Genomic DNA, 20,993 nt, shown 5'->3' with positions numbered 1-20,993 from the left:
TCACCTCATATTTTTTAAGGACAACTTTTATCTTGACATATCTTCTATAATTTAACTACATATGATTCATCAATTATGATAAAAATTTATTTATTTTTGTAACATGTAGTTTGTATGTAATAAAAAAGCCTTCGGACTTTGTTTATGAAGTTATTCTGTACTGATTTCAGGGTTATTTTTGCAAACTCAAACAACTGGGAAAGTCTGGTGAGAAAGTTGTATTATCTCTTCCTTAGTGTGCATTCTTCAATTTACTTTAAAAACAAACAAACAAACAAACCTGTTTCCTAAATTGCTGCCTTGCTTAGACAGTATGTGTGTGAATAGCACTGGCATGACGTACAGGCCACGTTTTCATTCAGGGTATTCTCTGCCTGTAGACAGGTGGACCCTGCCAACAGTCATTCAGCCTCACACTCTCCAAGCTTACTCAGAAGATTATCAAGCACATTTGGGAAAGAAAAGACAGTTAGCTAACTGACTCAGTGTAAATGATCAGATTTCCAGAAATGACCCTTCTGATGTAATCAAGATTTCTTTAAAAGAACAAATGAGTCATGTTGCTATAGCAGGACAACATTTCCATGCATTGTAGCTATGCAGTATTAACCATGGAAAACTGTGACAAGGGGATATATCATGCTCAAGTAACTCATGCTTTTGGCTCTGTCATTATCTCAGCCCAGCTCTATGCAATTCAGACTTTCCTTGGTTTCACCTGCTGTGAACCATCACATATAGTACATGACAAATTCCTTCACTGGCACATATCAACTTCTCTAATGTCACATTGGAAAAGGGAACAGTTGCAGAAAGTGGCATTAATCATTTAGAAGGCAGCACTTTCACCTTCTCCCACCAAATGTTATGCCTGAAGGGAAGAAAATAATATATTTACATTGTTTGTTTTCAGGAGATATCATGTTCTTCTGCAAAATGTGCTGCAAGCGGGAAAGTTACATTTACTTCAACTGATAAAATTGGTCCTTCCTTTCTCTGAGCCTTGACAAGGTAGAGCACCAATTGCCCATGAAGCAACAAAACCAGCAAACGGATGCCTACAAAGAACTAAATACAAAAAAAATAGCTTTAGAAATATCTCAAACGCAAACCAGGAAGGATTCAGGTGATCTCAGCCAAAGGCTGCTATCTTCAACAATCTTATCTCAACATTTTGATACCTATAGGGCTGTAGTTTGCGCAATAAAATGATTGATTTCTGCTGCTGGACATGCTCAGAAAGTTCAAATGCAAAATTCACGGAGCTCTCAAGAGCTAGAAAGTATGATCAGATTTCTTATCAGTGATGGGAAATATTGATTACTGTTCACCTAACACTGAATAGTAAATAGATCTTTCTGGGAAGTAATAACTTATAAGGTGTAGGCTTACTCCTGAGAACCACAGCTCCAGGACAGTCCTCCAGACTGACTGTCTTTGCTTTTGAATGTTGTGTTCTTGGCTACAGAGTGGCTCACTTTTATGGGTATAAGTAAAGATAATCAGGTGCCTGTTTATCCTCTAGGCTATCTCTGGCTCTTTTTTTTTTTTTCCCTGGAAGTGTGAACCCTAGGCACTGAAAGCACTGAACCTGTTTCTTCTACTTCCTGAGCAAGATTAAATGTCAGACTTCCTTTCAGAGGAATACCTGATAAAAACCCTGCTGCCTCTGAGCCAACATCCTCACTAAGACAAATTGGGCTCTGAACTCTAGAGGGAGGTTTCTCACTGGAAATTCCATTTTTTATTATACTTCAAGTCATGACTAAAGAAGAATTCCAAGCCCAGAAAAAAAAGGTCCAATTTTAGAATTACTGTTCTACCGGCCTCTATCAGCCTGCCTTGAATGACCAGGCTGGCTTCTAGCCCAATTCTCCAGGCATTGCAAGATGCTTAACATCCGTCCAAATCAAAAGGTATTTTTTTTTTTTCAGCTGAGACTTCTATAATTAATTTCCAAGCTTTTCTGTTACTTTGACAGTTTTAAAGACCCAGAATCCCATAGAATTGATTAGGAGCAAAAATACTGGCACTGAGATAGTTGTGTGCAAAAGGTTTACAGGAGACAGTCCTGTAAAAACATGCACCAAAGTCTCTCAGTCTTCCTCTTCCTTCTGAAAGAAACGGTGAATTGAATTTCCCTGTTTAGAATCCCATAGTCTCTCAAAACCTGTAAGACAGAGCGTTAAAAGTCAATAGATGCATCATTTGCCTCTTAATATTCAGATGGAAGCTGCCAAGAGAAAATTACTTTTGAAATCAAAGTTAACTGGGCAAGACCATTACAACCATAATAACAACGTGATGAAAACCTTTGTTCTTCAGTCATGTACAGCTCACATTTCCTTCACAATATTTAATTGGAATGAGAAACCTCCTTGTATGCCTCTGTGATGGTAAAGTCTGGGAAGCCTCACATCCTGTTCCCCTCGCAAGGACTGGGTCCTTCCTCTTTAGGTGTTTTGGAAGGAAAAAACATTGTGAGAATTTCTGAGGTTTGCCAGCTCATGTGCAATAATCTATTTCCCTCTGGGGTTCATTTCCACATTTGCCAGCAGCTTCAGGAGAGAAAATCAGATAATAGCACTGGATCATGATCTCTTGATTATTACTTGATGGCTCTGTTATGACAGCAGAACACATGATATACTTGCACAGAGACATATGCAAATCTTCTGTTACTGTCCATGGCTAACTTGTAGCTCTGCTGAGGCAGCATATCTCATCCTGGAAAATTAAGTGCTGTTTGTTTCACTACAGCTAGTCCAACATGACATTAAGTCTCTGGAAGCAGTGTTTCATCTCTTTTTCTGTGCCTCTGTTGATACTGAGCAATAGTCAGCATTACAAGTAGTTGCTTTCAGCAAAAGAGACGTGACACATGCATAAAGGGGAACTATTATTGTTCTACTGTCTTTGCTTCTAGCAAAACTAATTGGTTTCACTCAGCTTCCCCCCACCTAACTTTCCTGCTGAGGCAGAGTGAGACCTTTTCTTTCAAAAAAATAAATCTTCCATTAAGGCTTCAGAAACACGTCTGGATGAATAAAACAAATACCAAAAAAAAAAAAAAAAAAAAAAAAAAAGAAAAGGAAAGAGATGTCACACTAGCTGACCTGTAGAGTTGACTGATGTCAACTGATGATCAATTGTATGCACAGCACAGCTGATGGCCTACATCTGTGAGCACTACAGTCTACTGAAGCATTAAAAAAAATCAGATCAAAATCCAAATAATTTCTGAACAAAAAATACAGACTGGTGTTCAAATGAGTTTTCTCTCTTTAAACTAGTGGTTGAGATATTTCTGTCATTTCTTATAAAGTACAGATTTACCTACACAAAGTATGGAACAAGAAAATTACTCTGAGAAAGCTGTACTTTAAAGGTACTATGGATACATGGACTGAAGAGTAATTTAGCACTTGATTGAAAAATCAGTTGTTGCACACAGTTTGATTCTCAGAGCCAGCTGCATTTAGGGAAATATGATGTTATTCACCTTTGGAAGAAAATTATTAGAGAAACTCCCTAAAGTGGAAATAAAGCCACACACCTCCCCAGAACTAATCAGGGGAGTTAGCTATGCAAACAAATTACATTAGTTATCAGACTGTTTTGGATAATTAAGTCTCATGGGCCAGGGTGTAATCACCGGAAAATTCCCACCCTCTCCCCACCTCTGTGTATGACTTTGAATACATTCCTCATGTGTCTTATTTCTGTTTTACTGTAGCTCATCAATCACGCAACACTACTGAAAACAGGATACAGAGGTGAATTGTTATCTCCCAGATTGAACTGTTAGATCCTAAATAAGAGACTGGAGTTTCTGTGCCACTGAATTTAAGCTCTCTGTGCTTAAATATTTCTGTACCCTGAAAAATCTCTGCAAAGATTACTTAATTCAGCTTTCTGCTTAGAGGCTGGGATCCACAGAAGAACCTAGACACAATACTGCTCTAGTGTGGTGCGGGTGAAGGTCACCCACAAGTTTTTGCATCGGGCTTTTAACTGGGACCATGGACTAGCTGCAACAGAGCACAAGGCTGCTAACCATTTCCTGCCGATCAGAATTAGGAAAAGTGTGCTTTGAGCCAGAAAGGAACAACAGCTTTGCAGTTCTGGACATTGGCCCAGTTATCAGGAACAAAAGACAAGTGTCAGACAAGAAGGCAGTGGAGACAGCTTAGAGCAATAACCACAGACTCGCATGATTGACTAGATAGGGAAGCACCTTAAAACGCTGTAGGGTTGCTGTGGCTAGCTTCAAGGCAGTTGCATCCACAGCAAGCTGAAAAAACTTGTTCCTCTTGCACCTGCTAATGAGCTCAAGTGAAAGAGAATGTAGGCCCAAACTTTGGGGCTTTGCCATTATCACATTTATATTTTAAAATCCATAATTAAAAAGAAACCTTGAAACATTTGTCTTTGTAAAAATATGCCTTAACAAGAGAAAAGTAATGAAAGAAGAAACTTTGCTCTGACTTGTAGTGTTGGATAATAGTGTATGAAAGAAAAAAATAATAGGGAAAGAAAAACATCCTACTCTATACTAAATCCATCCTGACAAGTGAATATGGCAAAAAAAATAATCAATAAGAACTGTAAAGTAGCTGCACTACTAAAATATTTTTCCAAAGCACATTTTAATATTAGGTCACTACTAACGCATTTTTGAAAAACAAACAAACAAAAAAACCAAACAGCTGCAACAAAAGCCATCAACCATGGCAACAGTCCTTATAAAGGGAGAAAAGAACAGTATGAACAATTCTCACCCATTGCTTAGCCAAGACATGGCAAAAATATATCTCTGTACATATCTATATATCTCTCTGTGTATATGTATAGATATCTTTCAACATTAATAACTTTGCAAGTGTGTTTTGGTTGAAATTGAGGAAAAAAAGAAACAACACCATGCTAGAAACTGTACAGCTTGGTAGCTCTATTTTATCTGATTTCACAACTAATAATTTTGTTTGCTTTCTAAGAAAACTAACATGATAAAAGTAAGCATCCTTGACTTGGATACCTCTTTTCTTTATTTAAAGTATTTTTGTTTTTTTGTTTTGTTGGTTTTTTTTGTTGTATTTTTTTCCTATTTTTAAAATTAAAATTACATTAAATTTCTTGTAAACCATACACTTCTTATGCCTGTCTATACCAGCATCTCTAGCATAACCCAGGATTAACAGATTGTCGTGGTTTAACCCGGCCGGCAGCTAAACACCACGCAGCCGTTCGCTCACCCTCCCCCCTCCCTCTCTGGGACGGGGGAGAGAAATGGAAAGTGAAGCCCGTGAGTTGAGATAAAGACAGTTTAATAAGACAGGAAAATAATAATAACAAAAATAATAATAACAATAATAATAATAATGATACAATGGTGATAATACGAAAGTAATAATAGTATGTACAAACAAGTGATGCACAATGCAATTGCTCACCACTCGCTGACCGATGCCCAGCCTAACCCCGAGCAGTCCGGCCCCCTCCCCCCCAGCTAGCCACCCCTATATATTGTTTAGCATGACGTCAGATGGTATGGAATACCCCTTTGGCTAGTTTGGGTCACCTGTCCTGGGTCTGTCCCCTCCCAGCTCTTACTGCACCCCCAGCCTGCCCGTTGGCAGGACAGAGCAAAAGGCTGAGATGTCCTTGGCTTAGTATAAGCACTGCTCTGCAACAATTAAAGCATCGGGGTGTTATCAGCACTCTTCTCATCCTAAGCCAAAACACAGCATTCCACCAGCTACTAGGAAGAAAATTAATTCTGTGCTAACTGAAACCAGGACACAGATTACATGAGCTGTGGGAAAGTCAGTTCAGACACTGATGGTTCTTCATGAAGGAACTCAGACTTTCAAGCAGTACAGAGGAGTCCAATACAGAAATGTCTTGCCTGGGGAAATACAGTACTTTTTCTAATGGCAGCTGCCATTGAGTCATCAAGCACAAGTGGTTAGGGAGAAACTGTTTCTCAATGCCTTGTACTTCAATGATTCAAAGGCACCAAGCAGATAACACACTGCTTCCTTTTAAAAATTAACCACAAAGCCCAACAAATATTATTAAATGAAATAATGTAGCTAGAAACCGTATCTAGGGGTGACAAAGCAGACAGACTTGTGATGGATCAGCTGCTTCATAAAAAAATGCAAAATAGCTGAAAATGTTTCCCTTTTTATAATACTGCTTTTGTATGTCATGACAAGATAAAAGTCCTTATGTTTTTTTGTTTTGTTTTATTTTTTGTTTTTTACTTAGAACATTCTAGAAAACATGGCATTGGCAAAACTGCTGTGATCCTGATAACTAATAAGAATGGTACTTATTGTGATTGTTTGACAGCCATTTTACTACAGATTGCTGAATAAGTAATAAGAAGAAAAATTTAAACTGAAAAATCCCAGCTGAAGTCAATGGAAATATGTGGGCTGAAACTAGTGGAGAACCAGCCCCTTGCTAGAGTGTAGAAATGAAGTTATACACAGAAGTTCATGGAAGGCCTCTAAAAAAAAATAATAAAAAAAAAATAAGTCAATCTTGCCTCTTATATGAGATCACAGCAATGGCTGAATACAACACCTGGCTGTTATAGTAATGGGTGTTTTCAAAATGCATAGTTTCTATGTTGCAGTCTACACCCCTTGCTTTACCTGCTTTTACAAGAGATGTCCAAACCTGTGTTTTCATGTTAATAATAATACAAAAGCAAATATCTGTTTTGTTTTGCTTTCTAAAGTGCAGCAGCCTCCAAAATGCATCTTAGCATCTGCTCAGCAGCATGGAGTAAAATGGCACAACAAGGTTCAAGCAAACCAAACCAAAGTTGTACAGGGATCTTTTTGGAAAGACTGGAGGCAATTAGTCTACCTGGAACACTTCCCGCAGTACAGGTCACTACACAGCCCTTTCCCAGTTCTCTGCTTATTCCACCATTCTGCTGTGACAGTCTTGGCTACCTTTCCAGCAATCTTAAAAGCCAGCCACTGTAGTATATTATACAGCCTTAGAAACTATTCATGCTACTATTTGCAGAGTGCAGAGAGAGGGAACTTTGTCTCTCTCCTTTCGGATGTGACAAAGTAGTTAAAATCTTGGTCAGATGATTGACATGGAGAAGATTATATATTAACACTCAGGTATGAAAGACTCAATAACTCATGGAAATAACTGGAGAAAAATACCATTATTAAAATGGCAGAAATGCTAAGAATAACCAAACTTCTTGGTATCATGAGTGAAAGATCACTTGTTTCCATTCAAATCCTCTCATGTTTCATACAAAATATAGATTTGAATAGGCAGCATTTGGGTAATGATAAAGCTGAGGCCTAAAATAAGAGTGGGAAAAGAGACTTGAATGGAAAATTTAGAAGCAAACAAAACAGAATGATGTGAGAACCAGTGGAAGAGTGAATGCTAGGAAACAGTATTGGAGAAAACAAAAAGAGAAATGAGCTACGCTGAGACGAAGAGGGAAGAAAAAAAAAAAAGATTGGGAGAATAAGACAAGACCTTGGGGAAAGGACAGTAAGAGATAAGAGATAAGATATTATTAAAAATTAGGGTTTGACAAAGAAAGTATCACATCTCTAATCCTGATCTTCCTACTGTGTCACCTGGAAGCTTTGTGAACACTAATAAACTTACATATTCTACTGAAATTGTAGAAACTTCTACTAAATATTTTATATATTTTTCTCAGTTTAATTAGCTAGCTGTCTAGCTACCAAGAGGTTCTATCATTTTAAAACTGCTGACACTATAAAATACATTAATCTCTACAACAGTAAAATCATGCAGTGTATCACCTTATTGTAAATCTTTATATACTATATACTATTGACTGGAGGGTAAATACTATATAAAATGTGTGAACATACAAAGTTAGATAGCACATCTTCTCTCAAGTTATCCTCACTTCAGCACAGGTTGTCTAACTTTTAAAACAAATCTGCATGTATTTGGCAATGGATTTGTGAAATAAAAAAGCTTTGCAAAGTTAAATTTCCAGAGGCTACCCTAGCCATGCCAAAACATATAAACACAGTGAAGCAACATTTCATTTTCTCTAAAGTTGTTCTTTTGGCTGAACTACTAACTAAAGCTTTCCAGGTTATTCTATCATCCATCAGGCTACTGAGGATGATGGCTACTGATTTTTCAGAGCATTGTTGTACACACTATGTAGATGCTGAGATAGCTTACAGCTGGAACACTGAAGTCTAATACTCAGCAGTTATGGACACAACTTGAGGAAGGTCTTGTTGCATCATAACCCATCTCGCACTCTTGTCCTTGTTCTTGAAGTAACAGTTGTCCAAGAAATGGGCAGTCTAAATCTGTCTAAAACTTAGCAAGGCAGAAAGTAACAGCATCCTGAGTTTGCTACGCCCACAAGTTTTAGATCACAGTAAAATGCTGAGATACAATGAAACTGGTCCTAATACAATAAATATACGATAAACATAAATATAAAAATCTGATTAGGGTTAAAATGAAAACTCATTTTTAAGTTGAAAAGTGTATCTGGTTGTGTTTATGCTGAAGTCTTGGGATGTTCTCACTTTAAATCCCAAACTGGATGTTGAAACAAAGAAAGCAGAAAGAGTCTGCAAAGAATCTATCCAGCTCCTATACAGAGCACGGCTCATTCTAGGGCAAAACACTTCAGGTAAATTTAATCACTTTGGTACAGACAACGAGGATAGAGAAACATAGTAACTAAAGCTTCTGGATTATTCCTTAATGCTGGTGTGCCAGTTTGAACTCGCATTAAAAAATTCCACAGCTACCCAAGTAAGAGTGAAGTCTCTTCCAGTGACTTAGGTATTAAGGAATTTATATTCCACTGATTCATGATAAGACTTAAGCTCTTGCAGGATACATTTTTAAGCAATGTGGTCCCATTACTCAGTAACGGGATTCAAATTTATTACAACACTTTCACCTTTCAGTGTTTTAGTTTCAAGTTGTACCAGGACACAGCAAACAAGCCCTGATTTCCCGCTAACTACTGGCCCACTAACTGCACACAGATCTTTAAGCTACCTTGATCCAAACGAAAGACCCAGCTCAATGGCTTTTTATCTGAAGTTCATTTTTGCCATGAGTCAGCCATGCCCAATGCAAGATAAACACATGAAGCAGTGATTCTGGGGAAAGATACAATGCTGGCACGATAGATTATGTCACTGTAAAAAGTTGATCCTTCACGAAGATTATTTAGCTTGTGCATCTCTGCTATATCTATACGGATATGAAGTGAAGAGACAGTCTGCTTCTTTATCCAAAAATGTAAAGTGCTAGAAAGACATTTACAAACAACAACAACAACAACTTGAATTTCTGAGAAACAAAAGAGGACAGTTTGCTTTGGGGCCTAGAGAACATGTTTTCATCTTAGTAAAGCATCAGCATGGGGAGTTGCAGTTGGAAGCCATGGTGCCTCAAGGTCTTCAAAACCAGATGAGAGGAAAAAAAAAAAAAAAAAAGACAAAACTGATTCAGAGCAGTCCCACAGGACTGCACACGGTGGGCCATGTGCTGCTAATAAGGGTCCATCAACACTCCCAACCAAGACAAGAGACAAGTCCGTGCAGGGAGTCCTGTCAGGAGCTAGAGGAGGCATAGCTGGAAGCAAGGCTACAGCACACACCTGAGGGGTCTGGCCAAGAGACAAGCGGCCTACAAAAAAATCCAAAAAGCAGGGGCTGAGACATTGACAGCGACATTGTAACCCAGGCCAGTAGTGAAACCCCATCATCCCTGAGCTTAAATGGCCCATGGACAGAGAGCACGTGTGTGTGTGTGTTATCAGTCCCAGCTGAAGTCCTTCAGGACTATAGCACTCTCAGAGAGGCCTGCCACTCACATTCTCCTCCAGGGGTGTCAGCTCAGTCTTTGTCCAAATACAGCCCTCCATGATGCAGAACAGTGTACAGTAACACAATGCACGGCACAAATAGAGGGGAGATGTCCAAATACAAGAAGATGAACAGGTTTGTAACTGTGGGATATGGTATAAACACAGGACACACAACACGGCTGCAGAGCTCTTAGATACTGCACATACTTTTCCGTGGCTGTTTTGTTATAAATAGAATCAGTAACGGTAAAGAGGATAAAACAGTTTCTCAGCAAGTAGAGCAAACATATTTTGGAGACTCAGCTGATACTAAATAGAGTTTGGAAGAAATCCAATGGTTAAGTGCCTTTTTTTTCCCCTTAAATTAAAACAATACATTTTGCACCTGTGCATTTATGACTTTGGTATTATATTAACATTACCCACCTGCTCTTTTCCAGCTCAGTTAACAGTAAAATTTGAGGTAGCCTAAACCCAAGCCATATAACTTAAAAGATACATGTAATATTATGATTTATGACTCACTTTGTCTTTTTTTTTCCCGCTCTTTTTTGTGTTTTTTTTTTCCCGCTCTACTCTGCGCTGGTGTGGCCTCACCTCGAGTACTGTGTGCAGTTCTGGGCACCACAGTATAAAAAGGACATGAAACTGTTGGAGAGTGTCCAGAGGAGGGCTACGAAGATGGTGAAAGGCCTGGAGGGGAAGACGTACGAGGAACGGCTGAGGGCACTGGGCCTGTTCAGCCTGGAGAAGAGGAGGCTGAGGGGAGACCTCATCGCAGTCTACAACTTCCTCGTAAGGGGGTGTCGAGAGGCAGGAGACCTTTTCTCCATTAACACCAGCGACAGGACCCGCGGGAATGGAGTTAAGCTGAGGCAGGGGAAGTTTAGGCTGGACATCAGGAAGGGGTTCTTCACAGAGAGAGTGGTTGCACACTGGAACAGGCTCCCCAGGGAAGTGGTCACTGCACCGAGCCTGACTGAATTTAAGAAGAGATTGGACTGTGCACTTAGTCACATGGTCTGAACTTGGGTAGACCTGTGCGGTGTCAAGAGTTGGACTTGATGATCCTTAAGGGTCCCTTCCAACTCAGGATATTCTATGATTCTATGATTCTATGATTTTTTCTGTTCACAAATGTTGTAATCTGTTGCAATCTTGAGACACTCAGAACCTAAGACTTAAAAAGCTACAGCCTCTGTAGTAGCTTCATTTTGGGTACTTTCCTTCTTATTGGCTAGAAACAATGAAGGTCTGATTGTAACACAAGTTTTGTTTTCAAAAATGACTTCAAGTGATCTCAGACAGTCTACTATGTCACTTGTGTGTCACAGGAGAATCAGGAACTGGTCAGTCAAAGCTAGCAATTCCAAATGTTAAGCATTCAATAATAATATTTAATCTGGAAAATATGGTTGCAAGGTGTTTTGTGAAAGAGAGTCACTGAATTTTCTGAAGTCACTGAACTTCATTACGCCAAAGGTTTCACTGAACTGAATTATATCAAAGGTAATTTTAAACTTTTTAATGAATGCTTTAATTCAAGTCCCTCCTTATAAGATCAAATAGTTGTTAATTTGTTAACAAATCACATTTGCTGCTGGTTTAGAAATGGTAAGAAATTTTGTAGTCTCTCAGAGATTCAGGATGCAAAATACGTAAATATTTTAAAGCTGAAACCAATCTTTTGTGTTGGAACTGAACTACAGTGGAGCTCATGAAGCACAGTTGTAATTCACTTTTCTTAAATGGCTCTCTAAAGTATAAGAAGCTTCATGAGGAATATGTCCTTTAATACACATAATTCCAGAGCTATTTCTCCATGCAAGGACTTTGGCTCCAAGTAACTTGCCCGACAGGATTATTTTTCTGTATCTTCTCTCAGCACTGACTTCTTGATCAACCTGAGGCTGTTCTTAGGGAGCTTACAATCTGAAATCTCATTTAAGCACCCTGAAAAGGGCAGCTTTCCTTAGGAGTTCTTTGCTGGACAAGATTAATAAAAATAAGGATAATATCTTCTGATAGCATCCACTAAGGCCTTCGGCAATATTGCATTTATGATTTACCATTTACCATGACTGCTTCAGAGATGTTGTATTATTGCCAAACATAAGATCCAGACAACAAAATGCTCACAGATGCAGAGAAAAAGAAGAAAATTGCCTGCAAGTAAAAGGATAAGGGAGAAATGAAACTACTCTGATAGCATGACAGATAGGAAAAGGCCAAAAAGTCTGGAAAATAAAAATGAAATAATGAGCTCACAAGGTTCACCAGAACTAGAAAAGTCAACAACAGGTGTAACAAACAGGTAGATTCTATAGAGCAATCCACAAATGGAGCTCTTCTGTCTACTTCCATACAAACCTAAAATGAATCACCAATAAACCATCCTGGGGTTAATTTCAGCAGAAATATGTCCCTTGTTCTGGCTTTCTACCCCAAAATTCAAAGACGTGTGAGTAGGAGATTGAGTTGATAGCTCTTGCCTCTTTTTAGTTGCATCAGATAGTCAGCATGCTGTGGTTGATTGCCTCACATTTACCCAGCAGGCACAAAAAAGCTTCTGCTTTTTCTGTAGTCTATGAAAACCACAGAGAAGGGCCTGGTGTTTTCTTGTTGCCTTATAGTACTGGACCTTGAACACTTGAGTGATGTGTCTAACAGTTGGAAATGGCTCTCATTTTCCAACCGTCTTTTCCTGCATCATTCCAGCAGTTATGAAGTAACACAGTAAGTTAATATGTGGATATTTTAGTCTGTCTTTGCTATTGGCAATTCTCTTCCTCCTACATCATTCTGCCTTCTGTCCCTGGTGCAGGCAAATTTAAACAGTTTTCCACACCCTTTGATGCATTGCTTGGTGAAGTAGGTGCTACAGAATATTTTAGCATCAGCATGTGAGGGTAGGCCTGTTTAAAATTCTGGCAGATTCACAATAAACAATACACTGTGGAAATAGAGTCTGGAAAGTTACAACTGCTTCCAAAGCTCCAAAAAGAATATCTCACTGGAGTTTAATCATGTTACCTTGGGGATGACGTACAATAACATGTATTTAGCTATTAAGGATAAAATCCCTCCTTCTCAGGTACCCACCCTACTACTAATAATCCTGAAAGATTGTCTTCTGTGTAAAATCCAGTGTTTGTTTTTCCCCTCCAACTAAAGAGAGACAGAAATTTTATAAAATAATCTGCCATACAGAGGACTGGTGTCTGGATAATGGATTTGACTCTGAAACGTTAAAATTGAATAAAGTCACTGGAGAAAATAAAGCAACAGACTCACTGAAATCTATTCACCTTGAGAACAGTGTGAAAGTGCGTAGCAAACTACCTGTGGCAAACAACTTCTGATCAAGACCACTAGGGTAGGTATCTTTTCTGTTAAACTCAGTTTAGACGGGTTGATAACATTGACATGTTATCATGATGCTGCGAACAGAAACTCATCTAGGCCTTATGGTTGTTAAAATGACAATGGAACTATGAAATTAAACCACTTTTTGCCTACGTGTTGCTCAAAAGGAGTGTAAGAGATGCTTACTTGGGAGAAGCTTTGCTGCTTAGTCCATGCACAGTGGTATATCAGAGAAAGAAATATATCTGCCTTTGTATGTTGTCCTCCACTTGTGGTGGGGTGATGTCCCCTACTGCAGACAGCTCAGTGGAGTAGAGGAAAAAAACTTTACTCTTTCAGACAACCAGAAATGAAATAAGCTTCTTGTATCCTTGTTTACCATGTCACATGTACATAGATTTAATTGACAGTTATTGTTCATATGTTTCTAAAGCCTTTCACCAAATTGTACATGCAAAGGCAAATGTTTGTACCTCTTAAATATATCCAAGGCATAAAGATGTGACCTTTTCTGTCTGGGATTTTAATTACAATACTTTGGAACCATGCTTCTGTTCATTTCCCCACAGAAACAGGCCTACAACATCTGCAATGAATACCATGTGTTCACAGCTGTGATCAGAGAATGAGGCATCTCAGAGTTCTTCACTGATTCCTGGAGAAGGTTGCCTGTTCCCCAATACAATATTTATGCCTAATGCATTACACACAAGGCACCAGAAGAGCTGAAGTGCATCAGCAACCAAAAAAGAAAAGCTGCAAAATAACAAATTAAAAAAATAACAAATAAAAGCTGCACTTAACAGCTTGCTATTTACCTCTGCTTGGGCCACATCAAAGCAACCTCTCATAATGCTTTACAGTGTGACAACAGAAGGCTCACACAGTAACGCCAATGTATTGGCCAGAAAAGAGGTGCACAATCAGAGCTATTACTTCCGGAACTTAAACAGTTTAATTTATTAAATACACCATAGCCAAGGAGTCATTGTTTTCAATCAACACAAACTGCAAAAACACCTGGCTGGCATCCCAGGCACAGACTATCCTTGTTGGATACTTGAACAAGCAAACAAGCCGCTGCACAACTGCTTCTCTATCCTGTTGATCACAGATGCGTTCAATACAGTCCACGTAAGAAATCTCAAAGACTTGTTGAATTTTATACTCACAATGCTTGGAGAGAAGGCCTCTGTAAGGAATGTTATCTTTACCATGGATAACATCCCAGGATGTAGAAGAGGCACAGGAGGTAAGTGCCGTGTTCTGGAACTCACTGGACAGTTCTGAGACAAGGAAACAGTCCTGAAGCAGGCTGGCTGCAAGTCACCAGGCAAGACCCTTCTCCTTCCATCAACCAGACTTGCTCTACTTCCTACTGTGCCACCTGCTTGACCTGCACTCCCACTTCCAATATCTGTCTTTAGTCTCTGGTATACATTCCTCTTCTGGGAAACTCCATGCCCCTCGTCAGCATGGCCTCTTTCTATAACCTTTTGTCTCACCTGCTAGCGTGTATTCACCCAATTATCTTCCTTGGAACATACTAGAAAATGCACGCTCATCTGTTCTAAAAATCAGGCCTAATTACAGACTTAGTTATGTGACTGTTTGTATGAATTACAATCATGTTAATTAATTATTAATTCTCATACCAAATAATCAGTTGGAACAGTACTGGGAAAAGTCTAGTGTATTGCCTTTTATAGCAGTTAAATCTCCTTGGTGTTTGAGATCAAAGGCAGGGGTTTGATGATGTCATGCTCTCGGTTTAAGATGACAAACCTAGTGTGTTGTAATCAGCATCAACATGTACCAGCATCTCTTGTTTTTTCCCCCTACTTTTTTTCTGTCCTAGTGTCAGCCAAGTATTCATTAAAGAAATGTTCTTTCTGAACATTCTTGTTTCATTTTGTACTTGCAAAGGACTTAGGAGATGCCTACCAAGTTATTGTTAGGTTGCTTTCGAAATTAAGGTATGCTCAGAAAAGTACATAACCTTATAACAGAAGAAGACTTTTCTTTTTCTTTTCTCTCTCTCTCTCTTTTTTTTTTTTTTTTTTTTTAATCTAGGTTAAGTGGTTTTTGATTTAAAAGATGCAAATACATGTATATAGAAAAAGCAACTATATTTCATATTATTTACTAGGTAATGAAGTTATCCTGAGGAGCACTAAATTTTTACATCTGCTCTAAACACAAAACAAGGGAGACCAGTTGTCTTTGTAGTTGGATGCATTTGATATGAAATCAGAACACACTTTTAATTTATCATTTGCAAACATCTTACCCAGTTTTAGGAGCAATCATTACATTTTTTTTCAAGTTCTGGATTTAAAAAAGATTCTGTATTTTCTTTCTCATGCCTCAATAAATCACTTGGTAAGCACCTGATAAGCAGGCGATCCTTGGAAGTATGGGGTGAGACTCTACTTGTAGTTTAGAGTTTTCAGGAAACCTATACTTAAAACTCAAGTGATCAGCAAGCATTTAGCTTTGTGCCAGGAATTACTAGACAGGACTTTCCTTCTCTTTGATTCATAATCTAAGTTTCCAAATTATAGATAACAGGAATTGATGCTGAAGATTGAGTCAGATTTAATCAAAAGTGAAGATTAAAGTGTATCTTTCCTGCTGTATCTATTTCATTGAACTTCATTTCACTGCTGTAAGTGATTTGAAATCTATCGGAAAACTAATCAAATTGAGCCATTCTTCAGCAAATCCTTGCTTCTCATGTTGAAAGTGGCTTGCATGCTGATTCCTGACCTGTGCATGAAGCAGCTCTCTGCCAGGAACGTGGCAGTTCTAAGGGTTGTGTGTACCACACATCCCTCTGTCTCTGGGACATACGCATCTGGAGATGTTAGAAACAAGTCTCCAAGCCTAAGGAAGACAGTATTCTTTTTATATCATACACTGTAGTGAGAGCACAAAAGGTACCTTCAAAAAAGAAAGCCAAACATTCAATTAAAGTTCATTCAAAAATCATTCATGCTCATTCTCTAGGGAAAAAAGAAACAGTAAGCCAAAACCTAATACTAGTTTCTCTCCATGCTTACTCAGTGATGAGAGTCAGTCATTTACACACAAGCCTGAGTTATTTTAGACACTTTGGCTATGCCACCTGGCCTCTAGCTGCTACTCCAAAAGGGCAGCTACTGTCCCTTTTTGCTTTAGCTTCCTTCCTTTTGTTTAAACCACTTGTAAAAGGCCACCACAGTCCCAACACGTAATGTGGGGGAAAAATATAATTAAAGCCATAAAAGCAAATTATAAATCATATTAGATTCAGCAATGGTGCATTTTACATATCCTCAGTAAACAGCTTCTAACAGAGTGATTTGGCAAAAGGTACCCTGTTCTAAATGCTAAAAAAAGAGTGCAATTTAAATTAATGAGGCCTACTTTAGTGAATCCCGAAGAATTAAAACAGTTTAGAGGTGGAAAAGGAATTCTTTTGAAACGGTGGTAAATCCTGCTGGATTACAATGAGTAGTGAACGATTTACAAATGAGCAAATAAAGTAATCTTAATTATAATACTTCCTCTTGCTTCACAGGCTTTCACTAGTTAACTCAAAAGAAGCCATTTCAGGAGTTTACTGAAGTAGGTAAGTGATTACAATATTCACAAATATATATTATATCCAGAATATATATTGTATCATACATATGCATACATATATATACATACGTATATGATATTCGTAGATTTCTTACTCAAAGCCTCTATTTTTCACCTCTTGCAAAAGCTGTGAAGATATCTACCAAACAGTTCCTGACATGGGACTGGTAAAACCAGAAGACAGGTCATGGAGAAGCATTAGTAGCAGGGATTATTCGAAGCCAATTGCAAGATGAAGGAGAAAGAAGAGCTAACAAATGAGAAAGGATGGAAACAAGCTCACAGGAGAGGAGGCAACAGAGCTGTGGTTTTTGTTTTTGTTTTTTTCTGAAGCATATGATTCACAATGTGTCTGAGATTTCAAAACTTCTTTCTAACAAAGATGAACAAGGACCCTCTAGAACATCTCTACAACCGTCAGATTAAGTTCTGTTTCTGGAATATCCTGTCCTGTTGAATTTACTGTAGTGGAGAAACAACTAGCTTAAAATGTTGAATTCATTACAAGGAAAATGAAAATCTAACCTTTTTGTAAGATTTCTCACCTGTAATCTCTGGAGTCTTCATAATATCTCCAGGTAGCTAAACTAGGTGCTTCAGCTTTCTGTTGTATTGTAAATTGTTTTCTTTGTCTTCTCATAGTACAACAGTTTGAAAGAGATGAGACCAAGTGCCTGAGACACATGAACACGAATCACCACGTGCCTCCCTCATTGACATTTCCGTATCACTGGAAGCAAACTTCAGCTTTTCAAGATATTGTTGGAGACACTACTTTAATGTTTTTAGTCTCTTAGCACCTTTGTGGACAGTCCCAGTAGCATTCCCATTTTATGACTCTGGATTCTGTTCACATATAAGCAGGAAAACAGTTACCGATGAAAGAATATTCAGGAAGTCTTTAAAAATTTAACTCCAATACAGTTTAAGTCCTCACAGACTTCGACAAAAGTTGAAGTTTCCCATCTGAATATGCTTTGCTTTTTATGCAAATTAACATTTTTTGAAATATTCATATTAATACTAGCAAAAGTAATTTTAACTACAGATATACCTCCATAGTTCTGTGAAAATGCCAGTCTACTTAGAAGTGGTTTTGGTAGATTAAACCACTAATTCTTCCAATACATTGAAACTAATCTTAAATGGGAGGGGGGTTAGGCAACACCAAAAACTACAACAACAAAAACCACAATGGAGTAAAAGGAAAGAAGATGAGATGTTCTTCTCACCTTTTTGAAAGCCTAGAAAAAGGTTCTTCTTGACATTTCTTATCATAGGTGAGATGGGGATTTATCCTAGAAAATATGTTTAGCGGTTGCATGCCTTAAGAAAACACTACTTAGAATTACAATCTATAATTGCTTAATCTGATGTTTGCATATAAAAGTCAGTCAAGCATTCAAGCTAACCACAAGAATAATAGTTAAACACATGCAAATATTTCTTTTCAACATCACAAAAATTTCAGAACCCCCTAAAAATTCCAGAGTCAGAAGAACATATTCTAGAGTTTGCAATTAGAACTCATGGTTGGTATGATAATTCCCTCTCATTTGGGCTTTTTCTGCTTCTCACTTACAAGGCAGAGCTAAAATTTCCCATGTTTAATTAACCTGAAAAAAAGAATAACAACAACAAAGTATTAAAACAATAGCATCTAGTCATGCAAGAATCCGGAGTTCTTTTGACTGTTCCAAGCAAAGTTACTATTTTCCTGCACTAATCTCTTGCTTTCTGTCATTAGGTAGACAAATTTGTGTCATTAGATTAAGTATTACCCACTACTAAAGCTAGAGAATATTTTTGTTAAAAAGCTGGTATTTCCTGAGGTATTGATGCCTGTCTGCTCAAATCTGAAATTACAAGTAAATTGGTAATCAGATATAGAGCACACCCACGAACAGACAAGGACTACATTAAACAGCATAAAAATTAATACAACTGAGGCTTAGGACAGAGGAAATAATCGCCAAGGCTAAACCCAAATCAGCCCTAGTCCCTTGAGATCTTCTAGACTGCCCTTTATGGATTAATAGATTGATCAATTAACGTAGTAAAGTCCACTATAACAGTTGCAGTTTTTGTTTGGTTAGTTGATTGCTTTTTGTACATATTTTAAACAAAATTAAATGTTTTAAAAATCTCCAAGAGCACTAGACACCTTACACTCAAACAAGAATACAAGACTTCCCTGTCCCCTCCCTGCCAAGTTTATATGTCAGTCCGAAATACCATGATGAGCTATGCATAAGGGAAAGCCGCCTTCTTACAGATTGCCTCATAGATTCTTCAGGGTATATCTCTCAGCCAAGAGTATCTGCTCCCAACTATCAACTGTCTCATCGCTTCTGTTTGAGCAAGAGATGCAATGTTGCAATTATTTTCTTCAAATGTAATCAGGGCAGGTTTCTCTCAGGCCTGCTCCAATGTTGTACCCATACACATACATTCTCTCACACACACACTAAAGTAGAAAAGTTGAAGGCTCAGCAGGGAAGCTCAGAAGCCTGTCTATGCTCATCCTGCAACCCAAACCCAAAAGGTTTTCAAACACATTTGTTAAGCAGTAGTGAGACTGGCTCTCTCTACCAGTCTGTCTCAGCACACTTGCACATGCACACACACGTGATGAATACACATGCTTAAAAAGGGTGGCCAAGAAGTAAAAGTCACTTTCATAAGAGTGTTATGGACTTCAAACTTATTAAGTTATATTTCTCTAGGAATTTACTAAAGATAATCACATGGGCAGAGATCACCTGCTTATGCTTTATGGCTTCAAATATCCAAGCATTCCTTGATAATCAATAAAATAGAAATCCTATGCTATACAAAGAAAGATGACCAAATACAGGTGACAAAGACAACTATCTTATGACTTTCTTTCACCTCCTCTACCCTACACAACAAACGATCTTCCAACATAAAGGATGCCTTCCTGACAGTGTGCATTCTTTGGCAAAATACCCCTCTCTTTCTAGGGTCAAGATCACAACCAATATTTAAGCCACATGGATATAATTTAAGACACTTCTGATAGGTCAACTTAGTTTTGTGAAATCATAGCAACATCAGTGCTATTGCTAAAGCTGAAATTGATAACCTCTGGGTAAACAGTGAGTATTGACCTTCATATGTATCATTCTTCCCTTTAATACACCCAAGTGTGTCACAAAGTAATGATTAACGCAGCTGTCACAGCAACAGGCAGCTGGGAGAAGCTGACTTGTTTTAAAACAGCAGTCTTAACACAGGTCTCTTATGGTAAAACTACAAGCCTGTCCTTCAGTTCACAGTCAATGAAACTAGGTGCATCGTGGCTAAAGACGATGTGTTGAACAAAATGTTTGTAAGAGGAGATGGTCATACTTCTTTATGAGCTTTGCTTATTTCAGTAAGAGCACCTTTACACCCTTTGTTTGGGGTCTTCCTCTGCAGATTTCAGAGTGGTTGAAGCCTGACAACATACAAATATATAGGAAAAGCAGATGAGGAGGTGCCTTAGAGCACTGTCTTCTTGCTATACTATCTGAGTATAGTATAGCACATTCCAAAATTTCTCTTCCATTCCAAGCTGGAAGTTGCTCAGCATCATTAGCACTTGTTTCAGTTTCAGCAAGACATCGGCCTGCTTTGAAGACTATGAAAACCAGATCAGGCTAAAAATAAGAACGGACAGAGGAAGGACTCCTTATCCACCTGAAAAAGACGCAGCTTCTGTATTAATCAACAGGAAAATGCAAGTTGTTACCACATCTGATAATGTCCTGTAAGCACAACCAATTTGAGAATTGATTCCAAAATAAACCTCTAGATAACTTCTCTACTTGTTTTTTGTTGTTGTTGTTGTTGTTTGTTTGTTTGTTTGTTTAAAGGAACAGTGTGAAAGTTATTTTCATTTGAATCTGTGTAATGCTTATACTATGAAGTGAATAGTAAAGGTGTTCTAGTCCTTGGAACTATTAGAAAATGCATAAGCAATGTGTTACACTCATCACACATAGCTGAAAGTTGAACTTTGAGCCAGAAGTCTTACATTTTGGAAGGCTAAGAAGAGTTTCAGAAGACGAAGCAAGTTCCTCCATCAGCCAGAAGACCCATTATTGCTCCTATTTTC

The 20,993-nt window shown here is 38.2% G+C and overlaps 1 long non-coding RNA gene across 1 annotated transcript; it reads left to right on the top strand.

Moving 5' to 3' along the window:
* Window positions 1-12,364: 12,364 nt before the first annotated feature.
* On the top strand, window positions 12,365-20,698 carry LOC106014471 (uncharacterized). Its single transcript, XR_011809353.1, has 4 exons — window positions 12,365-12,616; window positions 13,816-14,579; window positions 16,809-16,859; window positions 17,001-20,698. It is a non-coding gene; the product is annotated as an uncharacterized lncRNA (long non-coding RNA).
* The last annotated feature ends 295 nt before the right edge of the window (window positions 20,699-20,993 follow it).

This window comes from Anas platyrhynchos, chromosome 5, assembly GCF_047663525.1.
Source record: "Anas platyrhynchos isolate ZD024472 breed Pekin duck chromosome 5, IASCAAS_PekinDuck_T2T, whole genome shotgun sequence".
NCBI classification, from domain to species: domain Eukaryota; kingdom Metazoa; phylum Chordata; class Aves; order Anseriformes; family Anatidae; genus Anas; species Anas platyrhynchos.
Note: the sequence above shows the minus strand (reverse complement) of the source record. Positions and strands in the feature narration are given on the sequence as shown.